Raw genomic sequence first — 16,556 nt, forward strand, 5'->3', positions numbered from 1 at the left:
GTTTATCAACCTTTTTGATAGCTGAAGTTTATTCCCCAGCTTAATAAAACTTCAACTGAACACCCTTGACTACTTTATTGCAAATAGACACACTGTATTAAGGGAAGTTAACTAGTTTTCTTTTTCATTTGTATTGTTCTTTGTGTTTTTTTTTTTTTAATTAAAAAAAAAAAAAAGTTGATGAGCCCTGTACTTTGATGCCTGTCCTATATTAGTTTGAAGCTGATCTGGGATCAATTCCTTAATTTTCTATGCAAAAAAGTGTCACAAATCAGTGTAAAAGACAAAATACAAAACATGCCAAGATTCTTGGACTATGTTTCATATGCTGCCTTTGAGCATGGCAGTAAACCACAGCTATGCGTCAGTAATTTGACACTGATCCTTTGAACTGTTCAATTGTTTATGGCATGAAAGCATTTGCCTGGTATGACTAAAGCATTTGTTTGTCAGTGAGCATGTGTATTTCTATGCTAATATGAGAATGTGTATGTGCACCATTTATGTGGGTATGATTGAGAGTGTGTTTGTGAGTGTGAACTGGGGGAGAAGTTTCCGTTAGGCTCACATTATTTCCAGTTTCCATATTTTCTTAACATAATTTCCTGTCATTTCCAATCTATCACAGCCAATTAACATATACATATATATATATATATATATATATATAAACAGATAATGACAGATAATGGCTGTACCAAAAAATAAATATTTAAAGGGACAGTTCACACAAAATTGATACACTAAAAGTCACTGGGTTCTAAAACTTTCAAGCTCAAAAAAGGACAAAAAGGCAGCATTAAAGGAATAAGTACAACTCAAGTGGTTCATGAAGTGATACGATAGCTTTGGGTGAGAAACAGACCAAAATGTAAGTCCTTATTCACTATACGTCATCACATCTGCAGTTTTTTATCTCGGTTTGAGTTTGTTTGGTATACTTCAAAAATATTCTGCCAATGTGGTTGCCAAAATTTTAGTGATAAACACTAGAAAATTACAATGCAGTGTCTTATTTATGTCTAACGATGCTGGGATTGAGTACCTGGCAACCGCATGTAGCGTCCAGAGCAGTGGTTCCCAACCCTGTTCCTGGAGGTTACCCCCCCTCCCCAACACTGCACATTTTGTATATCTCAATTTCCTGATACATCCAATTCAGGTCTTGGAGTCTCCACTAATGAGCGGATGAGTTGAATCAGGTGTGTTCTCTCCAGGAACAGGGTTGGGAGCCACTGGTCTAGAGAATCGCCATATTTAAGCCTGAACTGTGTACCAATCATGCGAATGCCAAGATTCATAGTGAATAAGGATTTAAGTTTTGGTCTGTTTCTCACCCAAAGCTATCGTCTCGCTTCAAAAGACATGAATTAAACCACACATGTCATATAGACTACTTTTATGCTACCTTTATATGCTTTTTGGTTCAGCTGTGGCTCAGGTGGTAGAGCGGGTTGGCCGCTAATTGCAGGGTTGAATGAGTGTAAAGCACTTTGAAAACCGCTAAGGTTAAAAAGCGCTATATAAGTGCAGACCATTTACCATTTACCATTTTTGGAGCTTGGAAGTTTTATACCCCATTGATTTACATTCTATAGACAAAAATGCATCATACATCCTTCAAAATATCTTTTTTGTGTTCCGCAGAAGAAATAAAGTCATATGAGTTTGAGATGCATGACAGAGAGTAAATTATGAGAGAATAATTGAATAATTGAACTAAATCAGTATGTAATAATCACCTGTAAAAATATAACTACCTCAAATTACTTACAATCGTATTATCTTAATCTAATGTCAGAGCCGCAGCCTAGTGGTTAGAGCACAATCAGCACATGCTCTGACTTGCTGAGCTGAGGAGCTCATGCAGGCAATGCAAGTTGGAGTCATGTCATTTCCAGTTACTTCTGATTTCCCCAGAATTTCCTGTCCTCTTTCAAAAGATGACAAAATGATAATACAGAAACATGGCTCTAGAAAAGTGGTTTCATATATTATTAAGATTGAAAAAATTGAGTATGCAAATGATGGCAAAAATGACTGTGAATAGTGCTGTTGAGTCTGCCAGTGAAACAAGAAGCTAAATGACTGTTCTTGCACTTCCATAATGTCCCGTCACTAAAAGATAAAACCTTCTCAAATTTTCTAAACAAGCCTTATGTTAACGGCCGGCATTTTTAAGTCCAAGATACCCCCTTCAAGTTAACAAACCAGCACACCATCCATAACAGATTCTGACGTCATTCAAATAGAAACTGATAAATTCCTGGGATTCCACATTTCATAACACATCCGAAATGAAGATTAAGAAGGTGGAGCAATGCAGAAGAGCAATAACAACACACTGTGCTTCGCTCTGGAACATATGACAACATTAAGTCTCATGACAGCAGGAAAGGTCACAACTTCTGACGTCAGAGATTCTCCGGTGCGGTCTTCTGAGAACTATATGTCTAGAGTCAATTGTGCAAAGAACATAAGCAGCCATGTTCTGCATTGGCTACACTCTGTATTTAGATCAGATGTAATGTAGGCCAAATAAAAAACCATTTCTATTAGCCATGCTGTCATTTGAACAACAGCTAATGCAAATATTTAATATTCTCATAAGGACAATGCTTTTTGACTGAAAGAATTCATAAAGGCATTTTCATTTTTCTTTCTTTCTTATTTCTTTTCCATTATTTCACCAGGTTAAAAACTCAATTAGATTAAAATCTCTTTTACTAGAGTGACCTGGCCAAGAGGGCAGCAATAAGTCACATAAAGAACAATTTACAATAACAACAACAACCGTTCACAAGAGGATAAAACACCATATCTTTTAAAAGTACATTCAATTAATTTAATGATAGGAGCATAGACAACTTTAAAATGTTTTGTAAATTATGCCAAGCGGCAGGAGCATTATACTTAAAATCTTTTTTTACCAAGCTCAGTCCAGACCAGAGGAACATTAAAATATAACAGGTCATTTGAACGAAGGTTATAGCATACATTTGTATTGGATGAGCTGAGAGAAAAATAAGGGGGAGTTAAACCACAAATGGACTTATAGATAAACCAATACCAGTTAAAACGTCTCCGTGTTTCCAGAGGTGGCAACTCTGCCTTATCATATAGAATGCAATGGTGTGTTTGATAAGTACAACCAGTAATAATATAGCTGCATGCAGCAATACCGGGGTCAAGCCAGTAATCGGCACTGTGAGCAGCAAAAGAAGCTTTGTGACATGTTTTTGATTAGTTCGATGAACAGTGTATGAAGAGTTAGAAAAAGTAAACATTCAATCATAAAAAAAACATTTATTTTAAAAATAACTAAAAATAGCATCTTCTTAGAATTGTTGTCCAGTATGTGGTGCTGTTCTGAAACTTCTCAGGTAGTATCTGGGTATGATGGTTATCATACAGGAAAGCGTTCAAGAGTTATAAGCCAACATAGCCATTTTTCCTGAGCAGTAGGGGGCAGTGTGCCAAAACACTGCAGGTAAAATCAAGGCTTAACCGTGCGTTCAGACCAGAGGCGTCGAGAGCATCAAATCGACCGGAAGTCATTAATTTTCTATGACAAACAGCATCTCTCGGCGGCGAGAGAGCGGCGCGGTGAGTCTTGGGCGGTGTGGGCATCAGAGGAAAGTTCAAGTGCAGCCAACATTATGGTAATGAGCTTTGATGTGGTTCGGAGGCAACCTATTGGAATATAGAAGCGCTCCGCTCTAACGGAGTCTAGAGAACACAACCGTGTAAACTTTAGTTCCCACCAAACAATAGTTCCGAAGACAAAATGGAGGAGAAACTGATTATTGCCGTGGCGGGTTTTCCTGTAATATTTGATCTGTCCCCGTTTGCTTTCAGGGATATAAATAAAATTAAAAAACGATGAGTGGACAAAGGTGTCTGAAATTGTTAGTGTGCCAGGTGAGTTGATGAAGTGGATATTATGGTTTATATAATATTATATAATAATATATTAAAATATTTCATGAGGATATACGCTACTTGTGATATGTCGTCAAAAAGATACCGGTCGACATGTCTGGATGTTTTGCGGCCCCTTTAAATATAGTTCACAAAACCAAGCATTCTCAATGAACGTTGCCCCCTATTTCAAATATGTCAGAGCGTCCACTAATTTTCGATAGAGTTGTTGGGAGGGCAGCCAGAACAAATTTTGATGCTCTCGCCACCTCTGGTCTGAACGCACGGTAATGGTGATGACACGTACCAAGTTTCGTCCCAATCCCTCAAAGCGTTGCGGAGATACAGCCTCAAGTTCAATTTTGTGCGTTCTTTGTCTAATTCGTTGAAGTGCCATTCGAAAACAGTATGGTTTATCAAAATTCTGTGAATAACTTTTTGTCGTGAGTGTCTCTAGATGATGCAGGCCAATTTTTGTGCAAATCGGAAAAAAACGCCTTGGACAAGTTTGAAAAGTAGGTTTTTCAGAAAATTTTAAATGGTAGAAAATATTTCATGATGGAAAATGACGTCATATGGTGCAATCGACTTGAGCCAAGGAATCCGAGGGCAGAATTTTGTTTCTAGGACTCACAGTTCAAAAGTTATTAGCATAAATGTTAGTTTGAGCAGTTGGTGGCAGTTGAGGGTTTGAGGTAGGGACGCCAAATTTACTGTGATAACAGATCTTACTGTCCTCTATCTGTGTGCCAAATTTAATAACTTTCCCTCAAGCGGTTCTATGGGCAGCCATAGACTCAATAGTGGAAGAAGAAGAGGAAGAATAATAATAAGAAGAAAACTAACGAAAACAGTAGGGATCTTTCGCCCCTTTGGGGCTTGACCCCTAAAAATGTAAGGTCCTGTGAAAAACAATGTCACGTTTTTTTAAATGTTGTGCTGGGGCATTCACATAAAGCAGATCTCCATAATCTAACAGTCGTAAGAGTTGCAGACACCAAGTATATTCTTGCACTAAAAGAAAATAAAGTTATATTTGTAAAGTAAACCCCTAGTATAAGTTTCAGTTTAGAAATTAAATTATCAATATGAAACTTGAAAGACAAATGCTATCAAATAAAATACTCTAATACTTATAATATGAAACTAAATTATTTAAGAGCTTAATGATTTAATGAAGTCTATACTTAATATATGTCTTGATGCAAACATTTGCTTAAGCACACCTTTTGCAATACATATTCATGTGAACATAAAGCTACTTAACTATTTTTTTTTTTTTTAAATAAAGCACAAGCGACTAAGAGTCGTAAGACATGCCGTGTTTTCTTTCTTGATGTTAGTCAGAATGTACAGCTGTGAATGTTCACCTTACGGAAAGACACATGTTGAATTCTTGGTAATAATTAACCTGTGTTCAAACTTATGCAGAACACTGGAACTGACTTCAAGGAATATTTGTATCAGTACAAGTAAAGCACAATTGAAAGCATTTGTGGCATAATGGTGATTACCACATTAATTAATTTCATCTTGTCCCTCCATTTTTTAAAAAAGCCAAAAATCTGAGTTACAGCGAGGCAATTACAATGGAAGTGAATGGGGCCAATTCGTAAACGTCACAATGCTCACTTTTTCAAAAGTATAACCACAAGAAGTAAACAATATGCTTGTTAATATAATTATTGTGTGAAGGTTTAAAGTTAATATAAACTTTAAACCTTCAATAGCACACAAGTTAACAGAATAATTAATGCATATGCTTTTTTAACATTATAAAAAATGTTTCCAAATATAAAATCCTCCAAAAATTGGCCCCATTCACTTCTATTGTAAGTGCCTCAGTGTAACCTCAATTTTTATTTTAAAGAAAAGAAGGGACGAGTAATACTTATATTTGTGTTAATCAACATTCTGCCACAAATGCTGTCAATTGAGCTTAACTTGTATTGAATACAGAATATTTCTTTAATTCGTTTGCAATAAAATGTCTCAATATCAAAGCATTACAACAAATAGATGTGATTGCTTTGTACCATTAGTTGTTCCCAAACGTGACCACCATAATTACAATCCACAGGGAGTATTTATTTACTATGTGTCCCACATAGACATAAAATGATGTCCCTACATTGATTTGTCTTATGGCAGGAAGATACAGTATTTTCTGTCTAAGCACATTAGCTGACACTGCTAAAATTGAGAAAGACCCTTTACATGACTGTTTACTTATATAAAGTTACATTTATACAGCTCTACCTACCATGGAGTTTATTTGTAATTCATACTGAAATATATAGTCTACCATACATTGGGCTTCAGCAATGTTGTAACAACAAGTTAACAACTTGGTTATTTTAACAAACAAGTAAACGTTGAATTTACTTACCATTGTTTTTGTTAGTCTCTCTCTCTCTCTCTCTCTCTCTCTCTCTCTCTCTCTCTCTCTCTCTCTCTCTCTCTCTCTGTCTCTGTCTCTCTCTCAATCTATATTTCCCATATACATTTGTTTGGATGTCGTCGTCAATATTCCATTGCTGACCCGTACAGCGTTCACATGAGAGCAAACTGTTCCACTGTCAGATTCTGTCGGGATTATAATAGTAAGTTTTGTCAACCAATCACATTTTAAAGGAGGTGCCCACGTTAAACTTCTGACCAATCGTACTTCATTTGTGGGCGGTACTGATAACATATCAGTGGGCGTCCAGGCACGTAAAAGGGAGAATTAACTGCTCGTTGTCAGAAAGTGCTACAACTACTGTATATGTGAAGAAAGAATCAGAATCAGCTTTATTGACAAATATGCTCACACATACAAGGAATTTGTCTTGGTGACAGAAGCTTCCAGTGCACAAACAATACAGCAATAAGACAGAGATCACAATAAATAAATAAAAAATAGAATAAAATTAAAAGTGAATATAAAATCTAAGTATATATAGAAATACCAAATAATAAAAAATAAAAAAAAAGAATTATAGAAATATATATTTTTTTGTCAAATTGGGTATTTCTATATATACTTATATTTTATATTCACTTTTATATATATATATATTATATATATTTTGTAAGTATGTACAAAATACAAAGTGTACTGGAAGTGTACAGTTCTATAGAGAAGACACGCAGGCTTGAGTGAAGTTTAAGATGCCATTTATTTGATAGATGTAGAACAGAAAGTAATGTCTCTCTTTGGCGTAGGCCCCGTCCGGCAGCCCGAGGGAGTTGTACCCGGAACCGTCATGTCCTGCCAGATATAGGAGGCAGGGGCGAGGAGCCTACCCCTGTGCGGGACGGGGCTCAACTGGTGGTGGTGGGGTGGTGGAGGTTGCAGTTTTAGCGCACAGAAACAGCAATGTGATAGATTGCATGCGATTGGCTAGGAATTACCCAGCTAATGATGTGATGATGTACAGCTGCTAGTCTTCCCGCTAGAACTACGCTGCTCTTCCATTTCTTGAAGGGAGGGGGCTATAATCCTCTCAGCAGTCAAAACTGTACTTTGTAGTCTTCTGATATCCGATTTCGTAGCTGCACCAAACCAGACAGTTATTGAAGTGCAGAGGACAGACTCAATGACTGCTGAGTAGAACTGTATCAGCAGCACCTGTGGCACGTTGAACTTCCTCAGCTAGCGAAAGAAGTACAACCTCTGCTGGGCCTTTTTCACAATGAGTCAATGTGGGTCTCCCACTTCAGGTCCTGAGAGATGGTAGTGCCCAGGAACCTGAATGACTCCACCGCTGCCACAGTGCTGTTTAGAATGGTGAGGGGGGTCAATGTTCCTCCTAAAGTCCACAATCATCTCCACCGTTTTGAGCGTGTTCAGCTCCAGGTTGTTTTGACTGCACCAGTGAACCAGCTGTATATAGTCTGTATATCTAGGATGAGGCTGATGACAGTGGTGTCATCTGCAAACTTCAGGAGCTTGACAGAGGGGTCCTTAGTGATGCAGTCACTGGTAAACAGGGAGAAGAGTAGTGGGGAGACACACATCACTGAGGGCACCAGTGCTGATGTACTGGAAGCAAATTTCCCCTGTCTCATTAGCTGCTTCCTGTTTGTCCAATGTTTTGTTTTAATTGTTGTAATAATAAATTCATTAAAGCTGAAAACATCAGTGGCAGATCATAATGTCATTAAAGATCTCATAAACAAGTCTATGAAAAGACACTGTTTTTTTATTTTCAGATGATTAAATAGCCTAATTTAATTGTTTAATTATTATTAGAAAACATTTGATATGCATGGGGCTAGCACTTCATCCTAAATGCTGATCGACGGAGATCTGGAGAACCTCATGCGCATGTGCAATGAGCAGCCTTTGCCCAAGAGCCAATCAAAAGCTTCGATCATATTTATGTCAGCTGTTGACATGAGCATCGTAAGTTACCACTTTTGACAGCAAACCTGCGTAGATAACTTTATTAAGTTTTTAAAGCTATTTGTTTTTCTAATTGGCTGTTGGTTGGATTAGTTAAGCACCGTTCATCATTTAAGTGAATTGTATGCCATTGTGTTGAGGTGTTGTGTTGTTGTTGGTGCATTGGTTTGTATTAGATATCAATGACTGCTTAATATTGCAGGCCTGTCGTTTTGATTCGTTTTGTTATGCTGTTCATTCGAGTTAGTGAGATAATATCCACACCCTTTGACGATTTGCCTTATTTGTGGTTTACTTTCACTGTCACTTAAGCTTTTTGACATGGATGTGCACGTCTTAGTGGTGTTTTGTGCTGAGATTAGATTATTACAGATGATCATGATCTATTTTTAGCAGTCATACTTGTTTTAATTGTATAAGTACTAGGGCATTGAGTGGTGTAGCATCCATCATAATGGCACATAAATGTCAATATATAGGCTAGTGTGAAACTTCTACAATCACCGCTGTGCTAAAAAGTTTTTTAAACTTTGCCGGTGTTATGAATCAACTGGGGATCGTGTTAACTGAGGATGTGCGTGTGCATGTGAATAATTTGACTTGCCTTTTCAGCAGATTCTCTCAATTTGAATTGTCAATGAGTAAAGACAATATGTCTTGCACATTTAAAAAAATGTTGGCATCATTATTAAACAGAGTTGTTTCATTGATGTCTGTTTTAATGAATCTGACACACTTTAAGAGCGATTACGATAACTTATGGTGTTTGTCCCATGAAAATCGCAAGAGGAATTCATTTATATACAACACTAAAGCATCATAGGCTGATGTGTGTCAATAATATACTTTCAATTGCTTTTTTTCCGCTTTATAATGAATAACGGTCACAGTATATCCCACTGAATTTTGTGAGAATGATTTAATTACTGAGAAGAAAAATAACGACCTACGCTGTCTATCGTATACAGGCTTTTTTTAACTGTCAAACAATTTACTTTAGATAAAATCTTAAGATCTTAAGATTTTGCCAAACAAACTAAATCATTGTTTCTGAAGTACTTTCTCAGAGTATAAATAATCTTTAATCAGTTTGGCCTTTGTTCATGCTCTCCAGTCTCCACACAAAAAAAAATTGCACTTCTGAAATATCATCTTTTGGCAATGTCATGGGTAATCATAAATATATGACATTTTCATGCACAAAACCTTTGAAAAGTAAAGGATATTATTGTATCAATTTAATTAAATTGACAAATGTTTATTGGGAAACTGAAACTGGGTCTATTCAAATGGTTATAATAACGCTACCACTAGACCAAACAATAATTTTCTTAAAGGTGCTAATTTTAATATTTGCCTTTTTTGACAATGTGTGTAATGAACAAAATTGTCCCTTCGCGGACTTCCTATGTTGCCTATTAAAGCCTGTAGAATGATTTTCATGTGAAAGGATCGGGTCGCTTTTGCAGGGAAAATCCAATGGATGTTATGTTTATGTGCACTCCCGAGAGCCTTGCCTCAGAGAGTAGCTTGTCTTCTGCTATTCAACAGCATCAACAGACAGTCTGCAACACTAGGTAACGTTATCTTAGAGATGGAATCCGGCAAACGTCCCGGCAAACGTTCCCGTCGGCAAACACCGACTCTTATCTACTGAATCCTCTCTGGCTAAGCGGGAATGTGATCGTGGTCGAGAGTCAACATTGGCAGTGCATTTGATTCCTGGAGTGACCTTTGTTCGGTTTTGGGGATCATAATTTCAACGATCTTCTCTTTATACTAAAAGTCAGTTTAATGTCAATGTTAATCTATAACTATTTTGTTTTGGTCAACGCTCGTGTCCCCATGGAGTATGTGAGCGCGCACGAAAAACAGGTTGCAGTTCACTTAACGGCCACAGGTGTCATTAATAACAAGGGTTTCTGAATCTGAATACTGCACCTTTAAATTTATAAATCAATTAGTATTATTTTTGTTATATATTTTTTTTTATAAATTGAAGTAATTTAAGAGTATATGCATATTATTGACACACATCAGCCTGCTTTAATGTTCCACGTTAACATGATGGGAAACCAGATGTTAGCCTACCCTGTGAAACCGTTAAAATCGCTCTTAAAATTGTGTCAAATTCATTAAAACAGACATCAATGAAACAACTCAATTTAATAATGATGCCAAAATGTTTTTTAATGTGCAAGACGTATTGTCTTTACTCATTGACGATTCACATTGAGCGAATCTGCTGAAAAGGCATGTCAAATTATTCACATGCACACGCACATCCTCAGTTAACACGATCCCCAGTTGCTTCATACCACCGGTTAAAACGCATGCACACGTTAACAGAACTTAGTCACTGTTAACCAGTCAAAATGTCAGACAGAATTGTGAATTATTTGTCAATGGTTCATTGATTTTGGAGCCAAATCAAGCGCATTGTTAAGTGTATAGTGACATCTTGTGGTTAGTCTGATCTGTTTTCAGCAGACAATAGTTAAATGTAAACACAAGTTATTGCTCATACACATTCTTAGCAACGCCTAACCACATGAATATTGAAATGCTTAAAGGACTATTCTGGGTTCAATACAAGTTAAGCTCAAACAACTGGATTTGTTGCATAATGTTGATTACCACTAAAAAATAATTTCGACTCATCTCTCCTTGTCTTTAAAAGAGAGCATACATTTGTGTTACAGTGAGACACTTACAATGGAAGTGAATGTGGCTTATCCATAAATGTAAAAAATACTCACTGTTAGCCACAAGACGTAAACAATGTGTGTAAACATGATTTTAGTATGATAAAACCACTTGCAAACCTATTCTGTTTCAAGTTATTTCCAATTTTACAACTTTGTCATCATGAAGCCGTAACCCTAAAACGGTAGGATTCAAACAACTGTACACTTATGTAAGTGCTTCTATAAAATGATTCACTTTCTGCCTTTACACTCTCAAAACATTGGCCCCATTCACTTCCATTGTAAGCACTTTACGATAACTTAGATTTTTGCTCTCTTTTTTTAATAAAAGGAGGGATGCATCAAATTTATCTTTGGTAGTAAACATTATAGCACATATGCTGTTGATTGAGTGAGGCCATGTTGTTTTTCTGCCAATACAATGCTGTCTTAGGAAAACACCTATAATGAATTCTAGGTAATAATGAAACATGAGTAAATGTTGCACATGTACACTTTATTTTTATTATTTATATACAGACATTTACTGTATGTATGTTTCTTTTTAATTGCTTAATTTACTTTAGTTGAGCTTCATTTTCCTGATAGCACACGTACATCACCCAGACGTCTATTTTATGTGTTTGTTTACATCTGAAGGACTTATTTTTATCTATAAGTTTTTTGCTCATCTGCAATGCGTCTATAAGACATTTCCTCTCAGATGTCTATAGACATTCGGCAGATGTCTTTGAGACGTTTATTATGACTTGAAATGTTCAGAAATCTAATCTTTTTAAGATGTTTAGCAGATGTTTAGCAGATGTTTAGCAGATGTTTTCCAGATCAAAAGATCTAAAACAGACAACTCAGAGATGTATAGGTAAATGTATACCTCGGGTCTTTAGTGACCCCAGCCCTCATTATTCCTCAAAACCATCCCTTTTCCATTTCATTTCAACCTTGGAAATCTGTATACTGTATGCACGATCAGCCACAACATTAAAACCACCTGCATAATATTGTGTAGGTCCCCCTCATGCTTCCAAAACAGCGACAACCAGCATAATATTCTGCTCACTACAATTGTACAGAGCGGTTATCTGAGTTACTGTAGACTTTGACAGATCGAACTAGTCTGACCATTCTCTGTTGATCTCTCTCATCAACAAGGCGTTTCCATCTGCAGAACTGCCGCTCACTGGATGTTTTTTTCTTTTGGCACCATTCTGAGTTTAATTCTAGAGACTGTTGTGCTTGAAAATCCCAGGAGATCAGCAGTTACTAGAATTAGAAATACTCAAATCAGCACACCTGACACCATCATGCCATGGTCCAAATCACTGAGATCACATCTGTCCCCCATTCTGATGGTTGATGTGAACATTATTGAAGATTCTGAACTGTATAGGCGTGATTTGATGCACTGCACTGCTGACGATTGTCTGATTAGAAAATCATATGTATGATTGTTGGTGCCAGATGGGCTGGTTTGTGTATTTCTGTAACTGCTGATCTCCTCGGATTTTCACACGCAACAGTCTCAAGAATTTTCTCCAAATGGTGCCAAAAAAACAAACAAAAAAACATCCAGTGAATGGCTTTTCTGTGGACAGAAATGCCTTGTTGATGAGAGAGGTCAACAGAGAATGGCCAGACTGGTTTGAACTGACAAAATCTACAGTAACTCAGATAACCACTCTGTACAATATTGGTGAGAAGTATATCTTTTGGAGGAATGAGGGGTAGCTACATAATATTGGGCATGTCACGTGGTTTTAACGTTGTGGCTGATCACAGCCTATAGGAGGTTCTTCAATGCGTTCAATGGATATGATGTGACTTATCAACAGGAGGAGCTCTCGCTTCAGATTAATTAATAGAACTCAATGAACGGAGGGTCGCTGCTCTCTCTCTCTCTCTCTCTCTCTCACACACACACACACACACACACACACACTCTCTGTCTCTCCTGGGTTGGCGCACGATATAGTGGTATAAAAAGTCCGACGAGAGACCATTTGAATCTGACTCTTGTGTTGCTGGAATCACAGAGGGGTAAGTGTTCTTTTGATTCACTTATCTGGTGGGCTTCGAACAGAATGTCGCTGTTGATAGAACACTCGCGTGACTCGAGTTCAATCGGAAGAGTTGCAGAATTGTGCTGTGATCACATTTGCTCGTTCAAGTAAGTCACTATAATTTGCATAGGGTGTGCATTGTGATCTCATTTTCCCATTTAATAACGGCGAGACGTTCGACGAACTTCATTGCGATGAAGTAGAATACCATACCACAGTTACGCGCATCTGCAGTGGGGAGAATGCTGGTGATTTTCATGTTGTTTTAGAGTTCGAATCTCTTTTTCATTGCATGATCTAACAAATGAGAGGATATAATTGAAAGGAAATGCGCTTTCCATTCCTTTGCATCACTGCACATGATGCACATCTCTCAGGGATCCTGTTATGAATAGACACTGAGATGGCAAGTCAATAAATACTGTGTAATGAATGAAAAGACGAGGCATCTAATCAGTTTAGATACTAGATACATCATCCAAAATAAATGAATATACATAAAGTATTATGCATGCAATTGTGATTTCACCTTTTAATTAATAACACATCTTTTGCATTTGTTCTAGTCTGGACATGAAGACAGACATAACAGGATATTTTGCTCTGTACAATGCTGTGTGGTTAAAGTGCAATACTTTAAGATATAAAAGTTGGATCTCTTATGATAGATAACAATTTATCGTTTGCTGCCTGGATGCACTAAAAAGTGAAAGCACAGAATGAATTTTCATTTCAAAATTATAATATATTTTACAGTAAATTCACAATGTAGGGTACAACGGGGCTTTGAAGGTCCTCCAGATTAAAGGCACTTTTGATTTAATTTTCTCCCAAAACACCAAACAGTAACAAAAACAACCACAAACTTTCCTTAACACCTGTTTGTCACTTTGCACTGGAAAATATTCATGGATGCATGAGATCATTGCATGCCATTTCTAAAGTTTGATTATTTTAGATAATTTGATTTGAATATTTGACAAGTATTTTAATAACTGTCCAATAAATGAAAGGATAACATTTGGGGTAAAAAAAAGACCCCTGTTAAACACATTGTTTGTCTTATGTGTGGCGAATAGATTTGTTAATAAGCATTATCTTAATTTGCTACTCAAAGCATCTTGCTGTCTCAAAAGTGTTTGGCTACGTTGAGAAATTTTGCACTATTGTCCCTAAATCTACACAATATCGCTATAAATCACCTTGGGTACTTTTACTGCAAATGTGGGGGCCTTTTAAGGGGGCTTTCACACTAGCACTTTTGGTGCGCACCCCGGTTCGAATGACGTCAGAGTTCGGTTCGTTTGGATGATGTGAACGCTGTCTTCCGAACTCGGGTGCGCACCCGTGAACCATACTCGGGTCCGCTTAAAAAGGTGGTCTGGGGTACGGTTCATGTGAACTCCATTACGGTTCGCTGCTGATATGAACGCAATCGAACCAAACCGCGGAAGTGAACCGCTATTGATGACGTATAATGTGGTCGTCAGTCTCACACGCGTCACTTTCAAAATGAGCGGAAAGGGTTTACTTTCGTGCGTGGTGCGTGCGTGCGTGTGTGTGTGTGTGTGTGTGTATACACTTACCTTGACGAAAGGCGGGATTGACGCACACGCACACGCACTGCAAGCAGAGAGATGATTTCTGCTTGCCTTCGCAAAAATTGTCTTCGGCGGACAGCCCGCTGTCTTTTGAAGGATTTCAGTATTTTTGCGGCAGACAGACGCAAGTATGTTTCTGTATCTTGATGTTGAAAACAAAACCAAAGGTTAAAAAAAAGAAGAACAAATGTGAACCGAGCAAGTCTATTCATTGAATTTTGACGCCTTTTCATTTCGCGGTTATCAAGCAACACTATTACGCACCAGCTGCAGCTTGATGAGGCAAGCGTACCGCGGTTTGGATACAAATATATAATGTGAACACAGTCCATCGGGGGGAGGGGGGAGCAATCGAACTCTGGTTCGGAACAGGCAATCGAACCAAGTGTGAAAGCCCCCTAAGTGTGGGGTTTATATAAGATGATACATGGTATATACATTTTGCTATTTTTTCTTATGGTGTGCTTTAGACTAGTTGTACCCTATATCATGTTTAAATATTTTACCACTGTGTTATATGATTGCAAATGTTTATTATTGATTGATAACTTTTTATGGCAGAGCCTTTCTTATCCATACTAATTTACCTTTAACAATTGCATTTTTTCATACTTCATCCAAAAGAAGTTTAGAACCAATCCAAAGTGGTTTGAGCGTCCTTTAAGAATCCATTAAGATCCTACTGAATAAACTTGGGAAACAAAATGAAAAGTAGGAATTTATCCTGTAGGATATTTGTTTATTCTCATAGAATAAGTGTTTGATCCCATTAGAACTGGTTCTGAATTATGATTTCATTAACATTTCTTTAAGAATTTATAAGGGATGAAACAAATCTTTTTTTTGTTTTTTAGATATGGCTCTAACTGGCTAAAAGATTAGATGAATTCCAACCTTGTTGCTTACACTTGATCTCTCTGAATTCACTCTATTTTTATTTCCACTGTACGTTCTCTGTCATATTCGTCAGGTAAATCAGCTAAAAAGGGGTTAGATTTAGTTAGTTCAGGCCAGTGTCTCTTTCCCTCTGTCTCTCTTAAATTCAAATTCAACATGGCTTTATTGACATTTATACTATAAATCTCCACTTTCAAACAGCCTGTCAGGAGGCAATCAGGCTCACTCACATCCACAACACAAAGATCACACTCACCCGAATACTAATCACCTGCACCTGTCATCAATCCAGCAATCCAGCAATCACCAGCACTATTTAAGAGCACAACTCACCTCCAGTCTCTGTCAAACCTTGAACGAGGAAATATCCACTAACCTGCTCTCTGTGCTTTTCAGACGATTGTTCCTGAGACTATTCCAGTCTGTTTCCTCAGTACACCCTTGTGTTACTTACCTGTTTTCCCTCGTCCAGAGACTCCTCTATCTCCCTGGTGTTCATACTCCGCGTCCTTTGGATTGTGATACTTACCACACTCAAGCCTGCCGTTATCTGCAAGAGAAAAGACGGTCATTCATCAGTATTATACTCACAGCGCCCGTTGATGCATCTGAACTTCCCTACTGTCCTACGAAAGCTTCATTAAAAGTTATTCTGAATCCTTCTAACCTTGTTGTCCTAGTGTGTATCCTGACAGAAGGTTTGACCAAAACCGCTATGGATTCGAACAAACTAATCCTGTGATTAATCCAGCTGGAATTTCCCCGCCTGAGCTCGGTGAGTGCAGAGCTGCAGCGATTCCCACTTCCGCATCTGACGCTCCACCACCGCTGTTTACTTTCTGCCCTATGATGAAACCAGTGCCTTTCTCTGGCCGGGAGGAGGATTGCAACGGATTTCTCCTTCAGTGCTCACTCGCTCTAGAGGTACAACCATACAATTTCCCAACTGAACGTTCAAAAATCTCCTTCATTATTTCAC

General features: G+C 37.6%; 1 protein-coding gene across 1 annotated transcript in view; it reads left to right on the top strand.

Annotated features, from left to right (window-relative positions):
• Positions 1–12,929: 12,929 nt before the first annotated feature.
• Positions 12,930–16,556, top strand: part of LOC127632891 (alkaline phosphatase-like) — a 34,735-nt gene continuing 31,108 nt past the window's right edge. The window contains exon 1 of the mRNA XM_052111713.1: positions 12,930–13,056. The gene's annotated coding sequence lies outside the window, so the exon portion shown is untranslated. The remainder of the gene's footprint in view (positions 13,057–16,556) is intronic.

The sequence above is a fragment of the Xyrauchen texanus genome, chromosome 39 (genome assembly GCF_025860055.1).
Source record: "Xyrauchen texanus isolate HMW12.3.18 chromosome 39, RBS_HiC_50CHRs, whole genome shotgun sequence".
Classification (NCBI taxonomy): domain Eukaryota; kingdom Metazoa; phylum Chordata; class Actinopteri; order Cypriniformes; family Catostomidae; genus Xyrauchen; species Xyrauchen texanus.